Raw genomic sequence first — 18,288 nt, forward strand, 5'->3', positions numbered from 1 at the left:
TAATAAACATCAGATAGGAGCTGGCACTATGGCATAGTGGGTAGAGCTGCTACCTGGAACGCCAGCATCCCATATAGGCACTGGTTCGAGTCCCGGCTGCCCCACTTCTAATCTCCTTGCTAATGGCCTGGAAAAAGCAGTGGATGATGGCCCAAATGTTTGGGCCCCTGCCACCCACTTGAGAGACCCAGATGAAGCTCCTGGCTTTGGCCTTGGCCTTTGTGGCTACTTGCGGAATGAACCAGCAGATGGAAGACTTCTTTCTCTTCCTCTCTCTCTCTGTAACTCTAACTTTCAAAGAAAGAAAGAAAAAGAAAGAAAGAAAGAAAGAAAGCTTTTTAAAAAAACCAGAATAAATTAATTAAATTGTTTTAAAACTTCGCTTAGACATATATTGAAGTATTGAAGTATTTATCATTTACATATATTTACATATATTGAAGTATTTACCATTTTGGCCTGTATTCATTTTCCTTGATCTCTAAATTTCTTTACTGCCTCTCTTGCATGACTGCAAAAATACCAGACAATATTTCTGCCTATGAAATCCAAGGGAATAAACAATATTCTTTTGACAAACATCACTGCTCATTAGTAAGGGATTTAAATTCTGCATGGGCTTTGTTTACATGCTGAGCTGCTAATTGTCAGTGAACAAGCACAGCCATGGAAACTACCAAAGCCAAAGTACCAAGTTGATTAGACTGACCCTGGGTGTGGCTACTGGAAGTGTTAGCAAATTGTGAAGGCAATGGACAGGAGGATCTCAAAATTCTGGTATCTAAGTACTTGGGACAGAACAGTCATCAGCAGTTCTAGTCTCTGAGTTGATACTCCGTTAATCAGACAACTTTTTCCAACTCTTGAAAGAGTCAGGTTTGGGCTACATTGCACATTTATTTTGGCTCTTTAAAATGCAAGGAATTTCATTTCAGTCTGATACTGATTCCACCAACAATACCCAACTCCTTCCCACAAACATAACCATGGACCTGAGTGAAAGAGAGGCAGCTTAGGTAGCAAGATTCCTCAAATTATATATCATTATTCATTGATGAGTTGTGAAATCATTTAATTGGTTGTAATCAGAATCAATCAAAAATTAAAAAAAAAGAACAGGATAAAGTGAACAGAAAATACCAGAATGCCAGCCATATAGTAAAGTATTATATGAACCTTGTTCTCCACGTGTGTGTGTGTGTGTGTGTGTGTGTATACTGGGTCATGGCAAAACTGTATATCCTTCTGGGGGTCATGCTTTTAAAAGTTTGGAAAACATAATTCTGAAGCATAATCATGATCTCCAAATTCCCTTCAGTTTAAAAATGAGCACTAACCCCTTGCACAGTTAACAACCATCTTTCTAATTCTTGTTTGTCCTCAGGCCAACAGCATGGACATCTACTAGAAACAAATGCATTTCAATGACTCCAGTCCCTAAACACACACACACACACACACACACACACACACAAAGAGCAAACAGACAATAAGAAGAGCTCTGTGGCCTAGTGGCCTTTAAGAACACGCCGATTTCCTTGAAGCCTTGGGACTGTGGCCACATAAATTATCTGTTTTCCTTTGTTATGGCAAGTTTAGGTGGCAGAAATCAAAGATAAATGGATCTTGGTTTCTCCTTAAGGTACTCCAAGTCTGACTGCAAAGACATTTAAGATAACATCATTTAAGGCAATGTTGTAATTGCTTCGGTGAGGGTGGAGTTAAGGAAAACAGGGCAGGCTGCTACCAGAGATAAGATGTTCTTAAAAGATAACCAGAAGTTTGCCAGACAAGGGGGAGGATGGGCACTCCCAGGCAGGAAAAGTACAAATATGCAGGGTACATGAAATGAAAAGCAAGTCCACAGAACTTGGGTGATTATAGGGTGGCATGGCCTCAAATGGTGCAGCTGACACATTGGGTCACACAGCAGAGTGATGGACCATGGGTAAGGAGGGAAGGCAGAGAGCAGGCCATAGAGGGAAAGCCTTGGGGGTCATATGAAAGAGTTCAGACATTATCCTGTAAGTCACAGGAAACCACTGAGGGCTCTAAAACTGCAGCAAACTAATTGGCTTTGCAATACAGAAGGGTTATTTTGTAAAGATAGCTGAGTGAATTGCTGGGAGCAGAAACGATATGCTGTTTGGAGGCAGGAAAGTTCAGTTGGATGCTGTTATCACAGATCAGTGAGGCATGCTAAGGACCTAATTAAAGTGGGTGGAAAGCAAAGGAAGGAGTGGAAATAAGAGATTCTGATGAGATAAAATCAAGAGGATGGACAAAGTTGTGAAGAAACAAAAATCTCAAATAACTCCCATGCTTCTTAAATAAGTAGGTGAGCGGGTGGCTGGTGATCAGGAATGTGGGAGGAGAAGCAACATGAGGAGAGACGACTATAATCTGGGCCAAGTTGGAGTAGTGTACCTGGAAGAAATGGTGAATTTAGGATGTTAGACAATTGGATCTGGCATCCAATTTTTGTTTTCTAAGCCGAAGTACAAAGTACAAAGAACCCAAGCCTGCTTTCAGCCCATCAATCCTCTCCTTTAAAGTCATCAGGCAATGGTTTCAGAAAGAGGAAAGCGTCCAAATGCACTAGATATAAGAATTCCTGGAAGAATTAGGGCACATGTTTGTTATCTTCAGATGTTACATATTGTAAAGACTTTGATAAGTTCTTCTCACTCCAGCCCATGACAAGCAAGCTTCATTTTGAGAGCCAGGATGTTTGCATGGGTGGAGAAGAGCCAGCCCCACAATGCTATGGTCTTGATCTCGTGGATTTGTCTCTAACTCCAAGAACCTGACTGATATGTATACACAAAACAGACTGGGTTATGAACAGTTCAGGCTCAAGCTTTCCGAAAGGGAGCAAATCTTATGCCCAGGGGCAAGGTGTACAAAGCACTCCGGGGTTTTATTATCTTTCTGCAAATTACCCATAGGCACGTTTGGTAGTGCTGGGGTGAAGCAGAGATGCTACTTGGGTTTCAACCACAAACTTGATCACAGAAAATGTTATGGCGGCACAAGTCTCCAGTTTAATCTAGTGTCACAGAAAAAAATGCCCCCAGGTATTCCTTTTGCTGCTTGATATTTTTCATGATCACCATGTGTTTCTTCACCAATGAATAAATTACATTTCAAAGGATTTTCTAAGGGGAAGTACCTAATAATAATTCTGAATATATGTGTCTTGGAGGTGGGGCAGTGCAGGAGTGTTTGGGAGGAGAAGAAATTCCTGGAACATTTTTTTGGTGGGGGGTATCACATAGATATCAGTAAAATTAAAAATCAGAGAAATTAAAATATCAGGGTAAAAATGTAGCACATCTTCTGGCCTCAAATGCAATGCCTGGTCTCCACCAAGGACTTAGGGCATCTTCTACTGCTGCTACTACGGATTTCATGCTGTCTTCTAAATTCATCACTCACCTCCATCCATTCCTTCACAGATCGTTAAAGAGTAACCTGCTCCTGCCAGTTTTGATGGAGTGCCTTGTACAAAACGTGGCAAACTCCACATGCTGGTCCTAATTCTTTACTCCATGCCACTTAATAGAATTGAGATATTAAAGGCTGCAGTATGGCAAAAGGAATTAGACTGAAGTTTCCCTAATGTATACCTCCAGTCCTGACAACACCCAAGCTCCAGTCCCGAGCTTCTGATGGTTTTGGATCTGTCCCCTGTATGTCACCTCTGTCCCTCAAACTCTATATACTTCAATTATATTCATTTTCTCCCCCTTGTCACTCTGCTAGTCACCACTGTGACTGTTTCCGGCTGTCCCTGTGCCCATTATTCCTGAATTCTTCTAATCCCCAAAAAAGTAGATGTGTGAGTCTCACTCAGGTTAATGACTTTCTCTTTTTTAATACTTTAACATTGTATTTAAGATATACTAGTTTCGTGTATTTCATATGTACAGATTTAAGAACATAGTGATACTTCCCTCCCTCCCACCTAGCTCCAACCCTTCTCCCTCCTCCCTCTCCCATTCCCTCTTAATTTTTACAGAGATATACTTTCAATTTACCTAATGATCATAAGGCATGATTTACTCTTAAAAACACCAGTTTCTAAACTCTTGATCCACGTCTGTGAACATTCAAAACCAAGTGTGTTAAATCCATGGGTGCCAGGGTATGAGAGTCTACAACAGCCTACTTGACATCTTCCCAAAGGGTGCCACATTGGCACCTCAAAGCAACAATGGGCATAATTGAATCTGTAATCTCCACTCCATTCAAAACTGCTCCCACTTCCTTATTCCCTTATGTCAGAGAATGCACCACGGTCCACCTCAACCACTCAAGCCAGCTTCATCCTCTCATTGACTCATGAGCTCATGCAGCTGCCAAGTCCCACTGAAGGACGTTGGTAAAATCAGATCATATCCGAGCCAGAAGGTAACTAGGTCAGATCACTAATGACAACTTAAAGAGAAAAGACTGGTCTTTATTCTCCAGTTCCTTAATTTACAAAACAAAGTATATACTGTTTCCAAAGGTCATGGAGATAACAAAATGGTTTTGATTTAAATTAGGCAGAAAGAGAGAGATGTTTGTGGAGAAGGAGGGATGTTGATTCTCATTGCCCTAGAATTTTCACAATTTCTAATCTAGAAATTCAGGAAGCTAAATCAAATTTCCACTATATCTTACATAATAGAACTTATATAATAGGAAGGTAAAAGTCATCAAGCTTGGGATGTCACAATTCAGGACATATTTTAATGCCGACAGAAATCATTTCAGACATAAAGTGTACTTCCAAAGCCTAAAAAAAAATTCCTTTACACATAGCCCAACAACTTTATGTGAGAACATTTGGTACTTGGGCAGAGTCACTGGAGTTTTATGGAGGCTAACATCTCTCTAGGACCTCTATGCTAACCAGAATTTAAGGAAGTGGTGTGGATGAATATGTATGTGAAATAATACATTCTGATTCCCAAAGCAGAAGCAACATGCCAACAGCTATGGGGTTCAGGAATTCCAGAGTAGTTGCTGATTAACTTCCACAGATTAGTCAGGATAAATTAGGATATGTTAGAGCAATAGCTCCAAAGTTCTCAGCGGTGTAGCACAAAATTATTTCTTTTTTAAAGCAGATTTATTTTATTTTTATTTGAAAGACAGAATGACTTAGATAGAAGAAAATAGAGAGAGAAACAGATCTTTGATCTGTTAGTTCACTCCCCAAAGGGCCACTATAGCCAGGGCTGGGCCAGGCTTCAGCTAGGTGCCTATAACTGTGATCCAGGATACCCACGTGGGTGGCAGGGGCCCAAGCGCTTGGGCCATCTTCTGTTGCTTTCCCAGGTGAGCTCCCAGGGAACTGGATCACAAACAGAGCACTGGAACTCGAACTGGCACTAAGGTATGGGACGCTGATATTACAGGTGGCAGACTTTTGAATAAATAAAAAAAATTTGAAATATTTATTTTTTATTTGAAAGGCAGAGTTACAGAGAAGCAGAGAGAGAGACAGAGACAGAAAGAGAGAGGTCTTCCATCCAATGGTTCACTCCCCAAATGGCTGCAATGGCCTAGGCTGGGCTGGGCTAAAGTCAAGAGCCTGGAATTCCATCTGGGTCTCCCAAGTGGGTACAGGGGCCCAAAGACTTGGGCCATTTTCCACTGCTTTCCCAGGCCATAGCAGAGAGCTGGATTGGAAGTGGAGCAGCCAGGACTCAAACCAGTGCCCATATGGGTTGCCAGCACTGCAGGCCGTGGCTTAACCGGCTACACCACAGTGCTGGCGCCTAAAAATTTTTTTAAAATAATTAAATGAGACATTAAAGAAGTCATTCTTTTCTCTACTTGGGGAAATTGCTCCTATTATATACACCTAGTTTCTACATACTCAGGGGGCAGTTGTGAACTTTCTGTTCTCTCTTTGTATATCCCTGGGAGTGTTTCTCACTTTATCAGTTGACAATTTTTAATATTATGCTCGCTGTTACCCATGCATGACTGATCTGGGAATGTCAGCCATCTGGAAAGAGGCTGGAAACTGATAAGTGAAAAAAAGGCTTGCAGAAGCCCTGCATGAAAACAGGAATGTGTTTCTCACTATAAACCGCCCAAAAGTGATAAACATGGTTTCTGAATGAGGTCTTCCTCAGTCCTGCACCAAGCGTATCATTAGCAGCCCCCCCCCCCAGCACCAGTGGTTAAGAAGTCCTAAACGAGGTGGGAGAGGGACAAGGAAGGCGTTCATACGGGTAGGACCAGTGTCAGCATTGAGAAGTGACAAGTGACATTCTGACATTGAAATTGGAAATTAAAGGGCAGACATTAATCAAAACTAAAAACTAAGTGCTTGGGAGAGTAAGCAGGTATACACATGACAATAACCCCATAGCTACATTACACTGTCAGTGCACAACAATTGACATTCCTAATAATGACTCTGACATTTTAAAAAATGCTAATTTCTGCTCATCATGCTCTATTTTTAAATCATTCAGGGTAGTGTGTAAGGCATTTGAGAAATATTTCAATTGAAGACCTTTAAATATGTGATTTGGAATGTACCTTAGGGATGAAGAAAGTCAGCCACAGAAAGGTGTGACAGGCAGAATTGGTAGAAAAGCCTAAGTCTGCTGAACCCATGGCAATTGCTTTTTCTACTACTACACTTCTTCACAAATATAAATACATATTTTAAATTCATTAAGATTGCCAAATTAAATATTTGGCAAATCAGGGGCTGGTATTGTGGCTTAGCAGATAAAGCCACTGCCTGTGGTGCTGGCATCCCATGTGTGAGCCAGTTCTAGTCTCAGCTGCTCTGCTTCCAATCCAGCTCCCTGCTGAAGTGCCTGGGAAAGCGGTGGAAGATGGCCCAAGTGCATTGGGCTCCTGTGCTCAATGTGGTGGACCCAGAGGAAGCTCCTGGCTCCTGGCTCTGGCCTGGCCCAGCCTTGGCCATTGCAGCCATTTGGGGAGTGAACCAGCAGATAGAAGATCTTCCTTTCTCTGTGTCACTCTGCATTTCAAATAAATACATAAATATTCTAAAAAATATTCTGAAAATCAACTATTTGGAAATTTCTTAGATTGAGTTATTAACCAACTGGTCCTTTTTGAGTCTTTGTGTTGCCCCCCACCAAATATAAGTATATACATATATTTATATATATATAATGTGTATAAATATATATTATACATAAATATATGTGTGTATGTTATAAATATATATATATATATATTTGTGATTTGTGAATGTGCACAAGTTTGAACCTGACTTGGTTCCTGAACTCATAGTGGACTTTAAACCCAAAAGTCACAAGGTAATGGTTCAAAGAGGCTAGATACTTAATCCAATTATGTTGTCAGAAGGTGGCGTGTTTGGGGGGTTATTTGGTCATTAGGATTGGGGCCCCATGATTGAATCCTGGTGGCTTGTAAGTATGACACACAGTCATACTTGCTCCTTCTTGCCATGTGATGTTCTGCGTGGCTCCAGGATTCTGACCAGAAAAATCCTCATTCACAGAGGCCAAGGCAATGCAACTGCCTGACCTTGGACTATAAAGCTCCAAAACCACGAGCTAGAATAAACCATTCTTTCCTTCATTAGTTGCGTGTCTCAGTATTTCACTGTAATAACAGAAGGCTAATAAACCAATAAGTGTGTCAAAGGCAGTAGAAAGCATGATATTTGATTCAAATGACTTAAGTTTTTATAAAAGAGAGTAAGACTTACACATAAGAAGTCAGAGCAGGGGTGCCAGCATTATGGCGTAGCAGATTAGGCCTCAGTTTGCGACACTGCCATCCCATATGGGCACCAGTTCAGATCCTGGCTGCTCTACTTCCAATCCAGCTCCCTCCCAATGCACCTGGGACAGCAGAGTAGGAAGGCCGAAGTGCTTGGACCCCTGCACACACTTGGAAGTCCTGGAGGAAGCTCCTGGCTTTGGCCTGGCCTCATTCTGGCCATTGTGGCCATTTGAAGAGTGAACCAGTAGATGGAAGATCTCTCTGGCCCTCTCTTTTTCTGTAACTCTGACTTTCAAGTAAATAAATAAAAACTTAAAAAAGAAGTCAGAGCAATGAGAAGCAAAATGTGATAGTGGATCTTGCCCTGTAGGTGACAGATAGGAGTTGAGATACAGGAAACAGCAATTCAAGACAGGTGATCAAGGAAGGCAGAGGGGCAGGAAGAGGCAGGTCACCTGACTGAACTCAGAAGCATATATACGATTCTGTGGGGAGCAACCGGACTAGACTAAGTTACTGGAATTAAGACTTATTCTATGCATCTGCTCTCCCACAATATGGCGCTGGGAGAGAAGTAAACAGCTTCCGCACAGCTGCCTCCAGTTCAACCAATTAACTGTAGGACTTGCTCCTGATTGGAGAGCAGCGTACTCGGCGTGTGGGCAGCCGAGTTGGGATTGGCGGAGGAGGACTATAAAGGAGGAGAGAGACGGCATGCACCAGGAACATCTATGGGGAACATCTAGCTGAAGGAACACCCGTGCAGCCCCCGAGAGACCCGGCCGGCGGTGTGCCGCTCCCCTGCGGAAGTGGGGAATGCGGCCAGGGGGAACTGCCCTTCCACGGAGGTGGAAGGGATAGTAGCCAACCCGGGAAGAACCAGCAGCAAACCCGGGGAGGGCCGAGCAGACGAAAGAACAGCGCAGGTTCCTGTGTTGCTCCTCCACGAAGACGGGGAGCGACAGATTCAGAAAGGAAAGCAAGAAGTCTCCAGATGTAAAGAATATTAAAAAGCACTAAGAAATGGTAAAAGCCTGAGTCATATTTTCCAAATAATTCATCCAAAGTGGTGACTTAACAAGTATGAATTATTTGTGATCAAGATGGAGAGGGTTTGCAGGAAGTATTAAAAAATTGACCCTTTGCCTGCAGATACTAAGTTGGAGGGATGAGGGAATAAGGAAAAGGGCCCAGCTACGATAGTATTGCCTGAAAGAAATGAAATGCACACTGTAAGGAAAGGGGAGCTGAAGAGGGAGACAGGATAAAAACTCGCAGCCAAAACAAATCTACTCAAGAGAAAATAAATTCACAGAAGTGGCCAACTGCTGGTGTGCTCACAGACCGAACACGTGGCAGAAGGCACAGCCTTCCAGCAGGCTGGGTCTTATACACTTTAGGGTGGGCTAGTGGAGGGGGACAGTGAGGGGAGCTAAGTTAGTTTATACAGGTTTCTCGAGGGCTTTCAAACCTAGAAAAGAATGCAGAGGGTGGGGTGGGGAAGAGGACAAGGTGTGGGCCTGAACTGGTCTCCCGAAAGAATGCAGATAATGGAGTCCATCAGGGAACCTGATTTACTTTCAGGCAAGTAACTAAGATGGCTGAGGCTAGTGTTCTTGTTCCATCACATGCCATATGCATAATCTGAAATTTTTTTTCCAGGCAGAGTTAGACAGTGACAGAGAGAGACAGAGAGACAAAGTTATAAACAGTGAGAGAGAGACGGAGAGAAAGGTCTTCCTTCCGTTGATTCACTCCCCTAATGGCCGCCATGACCAGTGCTATGCAGATCCAAAGCCAGGAGCCAGGTGCTTCCTCCTGGTCTCCCATGGGGTGCAGGGCCCAAGCACTTGGGCCATCCTCCACTGCACTCCCTGGCCACAGCAGAGAGCTGGACTGGAAGAGGAGCAACCGGGACAGAATCCAGCGCCCCGACCAGGACTAGAACCTGGGGTGCTGGCGCCGCAGGTGGAAGATTAGCCAAGTGAGCCATGGCGCCAGCCATAATCTAAAATTTTCTAGTAGCCCCAGTAAAAAAGCAAAAAGCAACAGATGAAATTCATTTTAATAAGATATATTAAATGATCCAATATATCTAAATTTTTTTTAAAGATTTACTTGTTTATTGGAAAGGCAGAATTACAGAGAGAGAGGTCTTCCATCCACTGGTTCACTCCGTAAAATGGTCACAATGAGGTTCTTCTGGGTCTCCCTTATGGGTGCAGGGGCCCAAGCACTTGGGCCATCTTCCACTGCTTTCCCAGGTCTTTAGCAGAGAGCTGGATTGGAAGTGGAGCAGCCGGGACTTGAACGGTACTCATATGGGATGCTGGTGCTGGAGGTGAAGGCTTAACATACTACGCCACAGTGCCAGCCCCCTAAATATTATTTTTTTAAAGATTTGTTTTTATTTATATGAAAGAGTTACGGAGAGAGAAAGAGCCAGAGAGAGAGAGAGAAAGGTCTTCCATCCACTGGTTCACTCCCCAAATGACCACAACAGCAAGAGCTGAGCTGATCCAAAGCCAGCAGCCAGGAGCCTCTTCCAGGTCTCCCACAAGGACTTGGGCCATCTTCTACTGCTTTCCCAGGCCACAGCAGAGAGCTGGATCGGAAGTGGAGCAGCTGGGACTAGAACTGGTGCCCATATAGGATGCTGGCACTGCAGGCAGCAGCTTTACCCACTATGCCATGCGCCGGTGCCTCCAAATATTATTTTAACATATAATCAACATAGAAAAATTGTTCAGATTTTTACATTATTTTACATTTACTGAAGTCTTTTAAATCTAATGTATATTTCACACTTAAGCATATCTCAATTTGGATGCTAGATTTTCATCTGGAACACTTGATCTGCACTTAGATATCATAAAATTTATAACTCAAAGAGTGTATTCACATACCCAAGTTGTTCAAACAATTTAAAAATTTTCTGGAAAGTGACACTAGTACCAAACAATTATATTCCATTAATATTTATATTCACATTGACGAATTTCTTCAGTTTTAAAATTCAAATACCGACTCCTGCTTTTTAAGATTTATTTATTTATTTGAAAGCCCGAGTTACAGAGCGGGTGAAGACAAAAGAGAGGTCTTCCATCCACTGGTTTACTCCCCACTCCCCAGGTGGCTGCAGCTGCCAGGGTTGGGCCAGGCCAAAGCTAGGAGCCAGGAGCTTCTTTCAGGTCTCCCATGTGGGAGGCAGGAGCCAAGCACTTGGGCCATCTGCTGCTGCTTTTCCCAGCTGCATTAGTAGGGAGGTAGATCAGAAGTGAAGCAGCCAGAACACAAGCTGTCGTCCATATGGGATGCCATTGTCACAGGCAGCAGCTTTACCCACTATGTCACAATGCCAGCCTTAAATACTAATTAATTAAAATTAATTATAAATTCAGTTCCCCAGGCCCACTGGATAAATTTTATGACTTCAGTACAGATGTGGCTAGTGGCTATGTGTTAGGCAGCTCAGGTGTAGAAGGTGGGTTTCAAGGGTAGGAAATAGGGTTTCCAAGTGGCATAAGGGGCTTGGAAGGGTGCAGCTAGACTAACTGCAGGAAGGCTGCATATGGGATAGTCCATAAAATGGAGCTGCTCTATACTACTGAATAGTCAATGGAAGGTATCAAGATGAAAAGAGGTTTCTAGGGAGATTAATTTCAGCAGAATAGAGAAAACAAAACATCAGTCGGGGGTCAGTGCTGTGGTGTAGCAGGTAAGGTTGCCACCTGCAGGGCTGATATCCCATATAGGTGCCAGTTTGAGTCTCAGCTGCTCCTCTTCTGATCCAGCTCCCTGCTACGGCCTGGGAAAGCAGTAGAAGATGGCCCGAGTCCTTGGGCCCCTGCACCCATGTGGGAGACCCAGAAGAAGCTCCTGGCTCCTGGCTTTGGATAAGCTCAGCTCTGGCCATTGGGGCCATTTGGAGAGTGAACCAGCAGATGGAAGACCTCTCTTTGTCTTGGTCTCGCCCTCTCTCTCTCTCTCTCTATATATATATATAAAACTTTGCCTTTCAAATAAATACATCTTTATAAAACAAAAACCCGTCAGAGAAGCCAATGAGCAGCTTACTGCAGTAAATAAAAGGTGAGGAATGAAGACTCAACATGGAGGTGGGTTGGAGAAAGGGAGGGGAGCTTAGGGCTGGCGAGGCAGCAGGATGGAAAATCCGACGGGACTGCAGGATATCCACAGATGGGATGTGGACATGTCCCCAGCTGAGGATTTCTGAGGGATCCGGGTCTTGTTTGATTGTTTCGGTTTTATATTTGAGTTTTTCCTATATTCTCTCATCGACATGCATTTTATAGGGAAAATCATATAACCACAGGAGCTCAGTGCTATGCAGATGTGTTTCAAGGCCACATCAAGCCTAGGGCGCTCTATTCAGTATTTGCCTTCCCAGGCAATCTACTTATTACACAAGCAACCACAGCATTCTGCCACTTGGGATGTCAAAACGTTTCTCAACTCCATTCATTAGCCTTGCCACTATCTTGTTCGGGACACATCTTTCACCTGGATTACTGCGGCAGCTTCCAAAGGCTACCTGCTTGGCATTGCTTCACTCCAACACACTCTTCAAAGAGCAGCCAGGGTACTCTTTCCAAACACACATCAGATCATGTCACTTCCTTGTGTAAAACAAGTCAGAGGATTATATACAGAAATTCTCTGTATTATATGTTTGTAATTCTTTGGAAGCGAATCCAACATGGTTTCAAATTTTAAAGTATTTTTAAATGCTTTTTTGTATACATTCTTTCCTTCTTAGCTATATAATTCCCTTTGAAAAACTTTAACACAAAGACATTGAGTCCAAAAAGATGAGAATATGAACATTTTCCAAAACCAATATTGACCAAAGACTTTAGGTTTATATTCAGAGGGCCTAAAATATTCTCTTCACTCACAATAGCCAAAGCAATCCTGAGCAAGAAAAATCAACCTGGAGGAGCCAGCATTGTGGCACAGTGGGTTTAGCCGCCACCTGAGACGCTGGCATCTCATATGGGAACCAGTTCGAGACCAACTGCTCCACTTCTGATCCCATTCCATGATAATTTGTGCTTGCAAAATCAGAACACAGCCTAAATGCTTAGGCCCCTGTACCCACGTGGGAGAACTGGAAGAAGCTCCTGGCTTCTTTTTGAGGAGTAAACCAGCAGATGGAAGATTCCCACCACCCCCTTCCCTGCCCCTGTCTCTCCCTCCCTCTCTGTAACTCTGCCTTTCAAATAATTTTTTTAAATATTTATAAAAAAGAAACAAACAAAAATCAAGCTGGAGGCATCACAATACCTGACTTCAAAGCATACAGCAAAACTATAGTAATTAAAACAGCATGGTACTGGCTTAAAAACTGAGACATAGATCAGTGGAACAGAATACAGAACCCAGAAATTAATCCACATACATAAAGCCAACTGATTTTTGTCCAAAGTGCTCAGACTATATAGTGGAGTAAGGATAATATCTTCAACAAATGGTGCTGGCAAAACTGGATATATGTATTTCTAAATGAATGAAATTAGATAACTCTCACCATACACAAAAAGCAACTCAAGATGGATCAAAGACCTAAATTTAACACCTGGATCTCCGAAGTTGCTGGAATAAAACGTAGGAGAAACACTTTAAGACACTGGCATAGGGGACAACTTCTTGGACAAGACCCTCAAAGCACAGACAACAAAAGCAAAACCAAACAAATTAGACTGTATCATAGAAGCCTTTGCACAGCAAAGGAAATGATCAATAGAGTGAAGAGACATCCAACAGAATGGGAAAAATATATGCAAGCTACCATCTGACAAAGGATTAATATCCCGAATATATCAGCAACTTAAAAAACTCAACAAGAAAAAAAAACAATCCAGTTAAGAAATGGGCAAAGGGCCTCACTAGACAGTTCTTAAAAGAACTACAAATGGCCAACAAATATATGAAAAACAGCTCAACATCACTAACCTACCAGGGAAATGTAAATCAAAAACCACAATGAGATATCATCTGACCCCTGTCAGAACAGCTAAAATCTAAAACAGAGAGTAATAAATGCTGCCGAGGAGACGGCAAAGGGGAACACTTATACACTGTTGGTAGGAATGTAGGTTAGTGCAGCTGCTGTGGAAAACACCACGGAGACTTCTCAAAAAACTAGAAATAGAGTTTCCCCACGATCCAGCAATCCCACTGCTGGGTATATACCCAAAAGACATGAACACATCGTACCAAAGAGATACCTGCATCACCATGTTTATAGCAGCACTGTTCACAATCTCCAAAATTTGGAATCAGCCAAGGTGTCCATTGTCAGATGAGTAGATGAATGGATGAAGAAAATGTGGTGTATATACACAATGCAGTATTATTCCTCAAAAAAAAAAAAAAACATTTGCCACAAAATGGATGCGATCAGAGGACATCACATTGAGTGAAAAAAGTCAGACAAATCAACACAAATACCACATGTTCTCCCTTATAGGTGGGAGTTCAAATTAAGAGAGAGAGAGAGAGAGAGAGAAAAGAAATGCCTGTGTGTATCAGGACTGCTGCAAATATAGTTTTGTGAAACTTTGCTTAATACCTTTGTCAAATGAATGGTTAAGAATGCTATACTACTATAGTACTAATGATCTTTAAAATTTACTGTATATGGGTGAAATGGTAATTTTTCCATTCAATTATTGTTTTTAGTCATTGCCTATATTCACACTGAACTAGGGTTTCTTGCTTTTTACTTGTTAAGCTTATTTGGTGAAGTAGTAAGCATTTTTGCTAAAATGTAAACTTAAATATGTAATCTAAAAAGATAAAAAAAAAAGAAAGGGAGAAAGAAGCAGAGTGAGAGGGAGGGGGAGGGAGGGAGAAAGGGAGGAAATACCATTATATTCTTAGAATTGTATCTATAAACCATATTGAATCTGTTAAAAATTAATTTAAAAAAATTTTAAATCATTAAAAATATTCTCTTCATTACATTACTAGATGTGTTATAATGAGTTTGATGCATTACAATTTTCTCATTACAGAGATAAAAGCAGATAGAGAAAATTAAGATAATTTTATCATAAACAGTTTTGATTCTCAAAATTCCATAATGCCTATACTGGCTAACATTATTTTTAGTTAAGAAACTGCCATATAAATTTAGTTGAAATACACTATGATTGTATCACAGTTCAGTAATAGGTTATGTGCTTCAATTACAAAAAGAGAGAGAAAAATTATATGAAAAGTGAAGACCCCTGCTGAGAGTGTAAGCTTGCTAAAAGCCAGTTAAGCCAGGAAAAGAAGAGTCTAATTTCATGTTTTAATTATATTTTCAGATATCTGTTCAGCAAATGCTGCCCTCCAACTAACACATTAACTCTCAGTCATACAGCTGGCAAATACGACACATGCCATGACACAGCCCAAAACATTTTGTAGAATTTATGACATGTAAGCCGCTTATTTAAACTGATCGTGACTCTGCTTCCTTCTAGTTTGCTGCAGTTTCCAATGGGCTTTTCTCACTGCTGCAGAAGTCCTGTCCAGCCCCGGAGCTGAGGCCGACCCGGAGCGCAGAAGGACAGCTCACCCTGCAGCTGGCGCTTGGCGAGCTGTACGGAAGCGCAGGCTTGCCCAGTGCCCCGGAGTAGCGCAAAGAGGGTTCTGAGGCTAGCCCAGACCTTCAAGGAGCACCAGAACTAGTGCTAGATTGCCTGTGGACGGATGGGACAGCTGGGAGAGGAGGAAACAGTGGGCGCCAACTTTGAAGACCCGCAGGCACGGCGGGGCGGGGGCGGGGGTGGCAGCTTTCTCTGTGGCCCGGTGGATGCTGGGAAAGGCAGTCTTTCAAAGGCCTTGCGCAAGGCTGTGATGCCTGACGGGAGTCGTTAAAGGGGAGTCATGAGGGCATCACTGACCCGGCTCACGGACCGCAACAACGCCAAGGCCTCCACAAGGATGTCCATGTCCGGGAAGTTCAGACAAAGCCTCCCGGAGAGAGCACCTGGAGCTGGGTTGCGCCAGGGCCAATCAAGAGGGATTGCCCTTTGCCTCCAGTCTGCTTTAAGAGTCAGCCAGGTGCAACAGAGTGAGAATTGGGACCAAGCCTGGGCTGGGAAGAAGGGGGAATTCTGAAATTGAATGATTACTTTTTAAAAACAGCTTAACCTTTTTAGATGTAAAGTATTCATCTCGTCCAAAAGTGTAAACACTATAAAAAGATCATCAGTGAGAAGTCCTGCTCCCATCTCTGGGTTTCAATCGCCCCTAACTCTTCTGGTTAGTTTCCCATGGCTGCTATAACAATTACCACAAATGGGTAGCTTCCGACAGCAGAAATTCATTCTCTCAGATTTCTGGAGACCAGAAGTCAGAACTCAGTATCCTGGCACTGAGATGAAGAGGCCAGCAAGGCCACGTGGGCTCCAAAGGCTGCAGCAGAGGCCTCTGTCCATTCTCTGCCTCGTGGTCACAAGGCTTCCCTTCTCTGTGTCTGTGATCTCTCTCTGCCTCCCTTATGAGGATACCTGTGGTAGCACTTAGAGGCCACGCCCTTCGGTCAGGAGACTCTCCTCAATTTAATCACATATTTTGCCATCGAACATAAAACTCACAGGTTCTGGAAATTAGAAAGTGGATAAATCCTTGGGGGTCATTATGTAGCCTGCAAGTTTCTTAGGTATACCTCCAAATATAAGCAAATGTAAGTGCATAAGAAGTATACTCATAATTTTTTTTCACTTTCTCATGAAAAAGGTAATTGACCATACAGTGTTCTGTGGCCTGCTTCACTGGTCTAAGTGTGCTGCGATCTCTCCCCATCAGTGGGTACAGAGCACCCGTTTTTACAATGCTAATCAATGAATATTTGCAATTTGTTTAACCAGTTTCATGCAGCTCTTTTCATTTTTTGCCATTACAAACAGTGGCAGGGTAACCAACTTTGTATATATGTACGTACACACACATACTTATTTGCAAATATATTTTAAGAGAATGTCCCAGAAGCAGGATTTCTTTGTGAAAGCGTTTATATGTTTGCAATCCTGGGAAGATTTGCCAATGACTTGCTTTAAGGGACACAGCCACATGCACTCCCACCTGTGAAGCATGAGTGCCCCCCTTCCTAGGTCTTGGGAGGCAGAGGGATTGGCAAAGAATGTTTGCATTTGTGCCAATCGATGAGGAAAATATTATATCTGTGAATTACATGTGTGTGAACATTATGTTAAGAATTGCAGAATATTCCATCACGTGAATGCAACAAATGGGGGGTTATTATGTGCCAGGAATTTTCCTAAATATTTTATGTGTTACCGCATCCATGTTCCTCATTTACAGTTGAAGAAACTGAGGAGCCGCTGGCCCTAGCCCAAATCCCACCTATGTGGGGCTTTTCAGGCCCAACCACAGGCAATTAGAAAAACTTACCCAGAGTGGGCCACAGAGGGGGACGTAAAGCTGCCTCCCCCGCCCCATACCCAGACAGCACGTGGCCAACACACTGCAGTCTCTGAAGGCAGAGGCAGGCAGGGATTGAAGGCCTCCCCAGCAGCCCTGCTCTTACACCCACCGGCACTTATTTCCAGCCCAAGCACTCTCTTTCGGAGGCCTCTTTCTCTCGGGAGGAGGGGGGAGCCCTGGAGACCTTCTCGTGCCCTCTGACTTGGTGTTTTTCCACTATCTCTCCACCTACCTCCCGGTGCCCACTGGGTCCGGAAAACTGCAGGAGCCTTTTGTTTGGGGCTCCCTAGGCAGCAGTGAGATCGCCCCCACGCCTGCTGTGGTAGTCTGCCTGAGCCTCTGTTGAGGGCTTTCATTTTGGCTTGTCTTAATCAGCTGCTCTGACACCTGACCGCTCAGCTCCCTCCGGCTCAGCTGAGCCCCTGGCAGAAACTGAGAACAACAGAGGTAAATTCAGCAACTAGCACCTGATGTTCCCAACTAGGTAAGTGGCGGTCCCGGATTTGAGCACAGGCTGTTTGCTTTCTTTACTGCATAAGGATAGCATACGTGGTTCATTGAAAGAATTAAACTCACAAGGTGAATCATTCCATGCAGAGTTTGCAAAATGGCAAACTTTAGCATAATACTTGCTACTTATTGCTGGTGATACACATGAGCCCTACTGAAACCAGCTGTGTGGTTCAAGTCAATAATTTTTTTCTGCTTCCAAAAGTGCTCGAAAATTCCCATCAGCTATGTTTCCAGACTACTTCTTTCCAGTGATGCTGAAAAAAAAAAAAAAACCACTGCTCTTTTTACCCAAAAAGAATTCTTGCTCATTAATCTGAACCACTTTGATTGTGAAAATGGGGGATTATGTTATATTTGGTGTTGGGTTTGTATCTGAGTAAGTTCCGTAGCTTCTAGACAGCACGTGCCCTGAAAAATGACTGTCCTCAGATTAATATCACTGTGCTAACTTCCTCCGGGTGAATGTTGCCATGCTTTTGTCTACCCTACTACTCTTCTATCCGCATCTTACTATTTGAAGTGTGTCTCATGTATGCAGCACAGACATATCTAAAATAAGAACTGTCTCAGCAA

The 18,288-nt window shown here is 42.9% G+C and overlaps 1 long non-coding RNA gene across 6 annotated transcripts in view; it reads right to left on the reverse strand.

Annotated features, from left to right (window-relative positions):
• LOC127484913 (uncharacterized) overlaps positions 1–17,663 on the reverse strand; it is a 226,740-nt gene extending 209,077 nt beyond the window's left edge. For 2 of the 6 annotated variants that reach the window (XR_007912138.3, XR_016228345.1), the window contains exon 1: positions 17,435–17,650. This is a non-coding gene — a long non-coding RNA (uncharacterized LOC127484913). Of the gene's footprint in view, positions 1–13,977; positions 14,120–17,434 lie in introns of all 6 variants that reach the window. The other 4 variants (XR_016228344.1, XR_016228347.1, XR_016228343.1 and 1 more) reach the window with 4 other exon arrangements.
• Between the last annotated feature and the right edge of the window lie 625 nt (positions 17,664–18,288).

This window comes from Oryctolagus cuniculus, chromosome X (genome assembly GCF_051225735.1).
Source record: "Oryctolagus cuniculus isolate XC-2025 breed Fujian yellow rabbit chromosome X, ASM5122573v1, whole genome shotgun sequence".
Taxonomy (NCBI): domain Eukaryota; kingdom Metazoa; phylum Chordata; class Mammalia; order Lagomorpha; family Leporidae; genus Oryctolagus; species Oryctolagus cuniculus.